The sequence below is a fragment of the Triticum aestivum genome, chromosome 7A, assembly GCF_018294505.1.
Source record: "Triticum aestivum cultivar Chinese Spring chromosome 7A, IWGSC CS RefSeq v2.1, whole genome shotgun sequence".
Lineage (NCBI taxonomy): Eukaryota > Viridiplantae > Streptophyta > Magnoliopsida > Poales > Poaceae > Triticum > Triticum aestivum.
The window spans coordinates 513,896,484-513,902,904 of record NC_057812.1 but is presented as its reverse complement, the minus strand read 5'-3'; the positions used below and the strand labels follow the sequence as shown (position 1 = coordinate 513,902,904).

At 42.6% G+C, this 6,421-nt stretch overlaps 1 non-coding gene across 1 annotated transcript; it reads left to right on the top strand.

Annotated features, from left to right (window-relative positions):
• The first annotated feature begins 2,261 nt into the window (after positions 1-2,261).
• On the top strand, positions 2,262-2,342 carry TRNAL-CAA (transfer RNA leucine (anticodon CAA)). Its single transcript has one exon. It is a non-coding gene; the product is annotated as a tRNA-Leu (tRNA).
• The last annotated feature ends 4,079 nt before the right edge of the window (positions 2,343-6,421 follow it).

Here is a 6,421-nt window from a genome sequence, read left to right as displayed (position 1 = left end):
AGGGCGCGCCCCCTACCTCGTGGGCCCCCTGGTGGCTCTCCGATGACCATCTTCTCCTATATGAAGTCTTTCGTTGAGAAAAAATAAGGAGGCAACCTTTCGGGACGAAACTTCGCCGCCACGAGGCGGAACCTTGGCGGATCCAATCTAGAGCTCCGGCAGAGCTGTTCTGCCGGGGAAACTTCCCTCCCGGAGGGGGAAATCATCGCCATCGTCATCACCAACGCTCCTCTCATCGGGAGAGGGCAATCTCCATCAACATCTTCATCAGCACCATCTCATCTCAAAACCCTAGTTCATCTCTTGTATCCAATTCTTGTATCCAAGTCCGGGATTGGTGCTAGTAGGTTGCTAGTAGTGTTGATTACTCCTTGTAGTTGATGCTAGTTGGTTTAATTGGTGGAAGATCATATGTTCAGATCCTATATGCATATTAATACCCCTCTGATTATGAACATGTTTATGCTTTGTGAGTAGTTATGTTTGTTCCTGAGGACAAGGGAGAAGTCTAGCTATTAATAGTCATGTGAATTTGGTATTGGTTCGATATTTTGATGAGATGTATGTTGTCTAGCCTCTAGTGGTGTTATGTGAATGTCGACTACATAACACTTCACCATTATTTGGGCCTAGAGGAAGGCATTGGAAAGTAATAAGTAGATGATGGGTTGCTAGAGTGACAGAAGCTTAAACCCTAGTTTATGCATTGCTTCGTAAGGGGCTGATTTGGATCCATATGTTTCATGATATGGTTAGGTTTACCTTAATACTTTTGATGTAGTTGTGGATGCTTGCAATAGAGGTTAATCATAAGTGGGATGCTTGTTCAAGTAAGAACAACAACCAAGCACCAGTCCACCCACATATCAAATTATCAAAGTACCGAACGCAAATCATATGAACGTGATGAAAACTAGCTTGACGATATTCTCATTTGTCATCGGGAGCGCTTTTCCTTATATAAGAGTTTGTCCTGGCTTGTCCTTTTCTACAAAAAGGATTGGGCCACCTTGCTGCACTTTATTTACTTTATTTACTTGTTACTCATTACAACTTATCCTATCACAAAACTATCTGTTACCACTTATTTCAGTAATTGCAGAGAATACCTTGCTGAAAACCGCTTGTCATTTCCTTCTGCTCCTCATTGGGTTCGACACTCTTACTTATCGAAAGGACTATGATAGATCCCCTATACTTGTGGGTCATCAGCCGAATCTAAAAGATTTCTAGAAGCAAAATTCAATCCGGCATAAAAATTTTGTATAATCATCCAAAGATTCAAACCATGTGTAGGGCAATTATGTATCATTAATTTCATCCTCTCCCAAGCTTGTGAAACATGTTTATGATCAAGTTGCTTAAAATTCATAATATCATTTGTAAGAGAGATGATCTTAGGGAGAGAAAAATACTTAGAGATAAAAGCATCTTTGCACTTATTCCATGAATCGATACTATTTTTAGGCAAAGAAGAAAACCAAGTTTTAGCACGATCTCTAAGCGAAAACGGGAATAGATTCAATTTAACAATATCATTATCCACATATTTCTTCTTTTGCATATCACACAAATCAACAAAGATGTTTAGATGGGTAGCGGCATCTTCACTAGGAAGGCCAGAAAACAGATCTTTCATGACAAGATTCAGCAAAGCAGTATTAATTTCACAAGATTCAGCATCGGTAAGAGGAGCAATCGGAGTGCTAATAAAATCATTATTGTTGGTATTGGAAAAGTCACACAATTTAGTATTATCTTGAGCCATCATGACAAACAATCCAACACACAAGCAAACAAGAGGCAAGCAAAAAGATACGAATGGAAAAGAGGCGAGCGGAAAAGTGGGCGAATAAAACGACAAGGGTGAAGTGGGGAGAGGAAAACGAGAGGCAAATCGCAAATAATGTAATGCGAGGGATAAGAGTTTGTGATGGGTACTTGGTATGTCTTGACTTGTGCGTAGATCTGCTCGGCATCGGCGCCAGACATGGCTTGTTGACGGGAGATCAAATCTTGACTTGACTTGGTGCAACCTCCCCGTCCCCGGCAACGGCACCATAAATTCTTCTTGCTACCTCTTGAGCAATGCGTTGGTTTTCCCTTGAAGAGGAAAGTTTGATGCAGTAAAGTAGCGTAAGTGTTTCCCTCAGTTTTTGAGAACCAAGGTATCAATCCAGTAGGAGACTACACTTGTCATATATTCCATATATCACATTAGATAGATATCATATTCATGGAATACGATTCACTTTTAAGATGCCTTGATGGTGAAATGGTAGACACGCGAGACTCAAAATCTCGTGCTGAAGAGCGTGGAGGTTCGAATCCTCTTCAAGGCATAAAATGGAGAATGCTACACAAATAAATAAGAACCTCGCAACCAACGCGATAAAGGGGTTGTTAATCCCTTCACGGTCACTTAGTAAAGTGAGATATGATAAAGATAATAAGATAAATATTTTTTGGTATTTTTATGATATAGATTAAAAGTAAAGATTGCGAAAGAAAATAAATTGGAAACTTATATGATAAAAGATAGACCCGAGGGCCATAGATTTCACTAGTGGCTTCTCTCAAGATAGCATAAGTATTACAGTGGATGAACAAATTACTGTCGAGCAATTGATAGAAAAGTGCATAATTACGAGAACATGTAGGCATGATCATGTATATAGGCATCACGTCCGCGACAAGTAGACCGAAACGATTCTGCATCTACTAATATTACTCCACACATCGACCGCTATCCAGCATGCATCTAGAGTATTAAGTTCATAAGAACAGAGTAATGCATTAAGCAAGATGACATGATGTAGAGGGATAAACTCAAGCAATATGGTATAAACCCCATCTTTTTATCCTCGATGGCAACAATACAATACGTGCCTTGTTGCCCCTGCTGTCACTGGGAAAGGACACCGCAAGATTGAACCCAAAGCTAAGCACTTCTTTCATTGCAAGAAAGATCAATCTAGTAGGGCAAATCAAACTGATAATTCGAAGAGACTTGCAAAGAAAATTAAATCATACATATAAGAACTCAGAGAAGAACGAAATATTGTTCATAGATAATCTTGATCATAAACCCACAATTCACCGGATCTCGACAAACACACCGCAAAAAGAGTTACATCGAATAGATCTCCAAGAAGATCGAGAACTTTGTATTGAGATCCAAAGATAGAGAGAAGAAACCATCTAGCTAATAACTATGGACCCGAAGGTCTAAGGTAAACTACTCACACATCATCGGAGAAGCTATGGTGTTGATGTAGAAGCCCTCCGTTATTGATTCCCCCTCCGGCGGAGCTCCGGAAAAGGCCCCAAGATGGGATCTCTTGGGTACAGAAGGTTGTGACGGTGGAAATAGGGTTTTGTGGTGCTCCCGGATATTTTCGGGGTATATAGATATATATAGGAGGAAGAAGTAGCTCGGTGGAGCTGCGAGGGGCCCACGAGGGTGGGGACGCGCCCAGGGGGGCAGGCGTGCCTCCCTGCCTCGTGGCTGCCTCGTTTCTTTTTTGACATCCACTCCAAGTCCCCTGGATCACGTTTGTTCCAAAAATAACTCTCCCGAAGGTTTCATTTCGTTTGATATTTCTTTTCTACGAAACACTGAAATAGGCAAAAAAACAGCAATTTGCACTCGGCCTTGGGTTAGTAGGTTAGTCCAAAAAATGATATAAAAGTGTATAAATAAGCCCATTAATATCCAAAACAGATATTATAATAGTATGAAACAATCAAAAATTATAGATACATTGGAGACGTATCAACAACTATATCCTATCCAACCTAAAAAATAATATAAAAGTGTATAAATAAGCTCATTAACATCCAAAACAGATAATATAATAGTATGGAACAATCAAAAAATATAGATACGTTGGAGACGTATCAACTATATCCTTTCACATAGCTTTAGGCCTGCAAGATGTTAACGAGTCAACCCTTGACCTACAAGGCTACACCACGTTCTATCCGAATGAAGCTCCCACTGCACTTCGCCCTTGGCCTCCCTGCCTCGCCCAGCTCCTCCTCCCCGTCGTTGGTCTCCGTGGGAAGGAGGCTGCAACCAGAGAGGCGCTGTTCTTTGGAGGGACAGAGGCGGCGACCTGCGGCAGTGGCTGGGAGAGCTGGAGTACGAGGCGACGGCGACCATTGAGGTGACATGCTTTGGAGGGTTGGAGGCGTCGTGTGGCGGCCGCAGTGTGGTGGAAGACGACCATGGCGTGCCGCGTGCATTATAGATACCAAGAATCAACCCATGCCGGTGTTTTTGATAGTAATGCTACCAGCCCTACAAAAAATGTGGACAAAAGGTAACAGTAAATATTTCTTTTTCTAAGAAAAGGAAATAAAATAATCCAACAAACAGTGCAGAAACACATATGCAGTGATGAATAGTAGTTTTTCCTTGCAGGGAATATCAAAAAAGAAGTGAACTTCAGTAAAATGGAAACCCACAAATGGAAATCTAGCAGTACTTCCACTATTTGACAAGCATACTATTTAAAATGGCTGTATGCATCGATCAGATGCAGATGCCGGAGGTAATCCTCCTTTTCTAATAAAAAAAAAGTTAACAGGGGCAGGTATGATTTTACTGACAGATAGAGCAAAGGTTGAAAAATCTTGAACAACTGCATGCTTTATTAATATAGAAAAATCAAGCAAAACTCATGTGTGAGTATAAGCTATAAGGTTCAAAACTGATAGGACACGTTTGTAAGATTTTTCAATTTGATATAATGCTAGCTATTTTTTTAACAGCTATATGCAGATAGATACAACAATAAAAAAACAAAAGCATTCATTTTTTGAACCTGACATTAAACTAATGATGTATCTCACAGTACTTAGTACCACTTCTGCCTTTGTAAATCCGGGTATATGATCTCATAGATCATAAATTAACTTAATATACTGCATGCACAAGATACCATAAGTTTCAGAATTAAGAAAGTATATCTGTCATTATAATTTCTGTTCTGAACGGCAAACCGGTAATATATTTGGATAGGTCATGAGGAATTTCACACGAACCATTGTTCATATTATAGCCATACTTTGCCTAGTGAAAATTATTTCCCATATCATGTGTAAAAACAGGTAGGAGTATCTAGAGCAGAATGAACAAAATGAAAGATAAATTTCATCATCTAGCAAACTACTTTGACAGATAGTAAATTAACCAGATAAAAATAGCAGTGAAGACGGATCACTGTACCACTCGCATCCTCGCTCAGCCCCATAGCCTCCAGCAGCACCAGCAGTGTGTGTGTGTGTGCATGCGTCGCTGGTGCTCCTTCGACGTCTATGCGACGGCTGCCACACAATGGTCGTGCCACCGTACACTGCCGCCGCCTCGCTCATTGTTATCTTGCCATATGCTGCCACCGGCCTCCACCATGCCTCCCCATCTACCCATCCCAATTGCCACAGCGGGATCGCATCAGCTCACGCCAACAATTGCCCGTGAGTGTCATTCCTCTCCACATGCTTTGATGTATATATATTAACCCCACCGACCCAATAAGGTGAATAAATCGGTGATAGAAATAAACTTTGCTTAGACCCAAAAGTAAGCTAGCTTACGAGATAAAAGAAATCCTTACCGATGGCGCCAGTCATATAGGAGTTGCCCATAGCTTTTGCACTTTCTCTCTGCATGAATCCTTTGCGATCAAAATCAAACACCATGACATAAATCAACAATATATACACTCCATTGCAAACATACAGAATGTGGAGAATCAAAACACCTTGATGTATTCATATCATTGTATTTCTCAACTGTGGTCACACAAAAAAATTCGAATGATTAAAACGAATTAGGAGGATGAGCCTGGTGGGGAAAGGTGTCGTCCAGAGTGGTCACTGAGGTCAGACCCCCTCATCAGTTTCTTGGCGAGCGAGGGCGGCTATGTGATGGGGGTGGATATGATGAGCAGCCTCCAGCCTCCCCTGCTCCCCCATGATCTTGCTCGAGGCCCGCGCTGCCCATTCACCGTCGCTGTCGCTTGCCAAGTCGAGATTGAGTGAGAGAGATAAAGAGAGAGAGGGAAAAAATAGTGGAGGGAGTACCTCAGAGCTCGACGCCTTGAAGATCAGCTCATCCTCTCCCGCTTTCCAGATCGAAACATGAGAGGGCAAACAGTGTGGCGGGGGTGGGGGAAAGCGGGGAGAGGTGGCGGCGGGGCAGCGAGGGTAAGATACCCTAGCGGCGGCCGGGCGTGGGGTGGGGGTCTGGAGCGCTATCGCGAGAGGGAGTGGAGAGGTGGATCTGCTCCTGCCGACATGCCCTAAGAAGAGGTCGGCTCGGCAGAGCAGTAGGGGCACCGCCGGAGCGGGAGATGGGGGCGGCGCCCGAGCACGAGCAGAGGGAAAGAGAGAGGTCGAGGGGTGGATGGAGAGG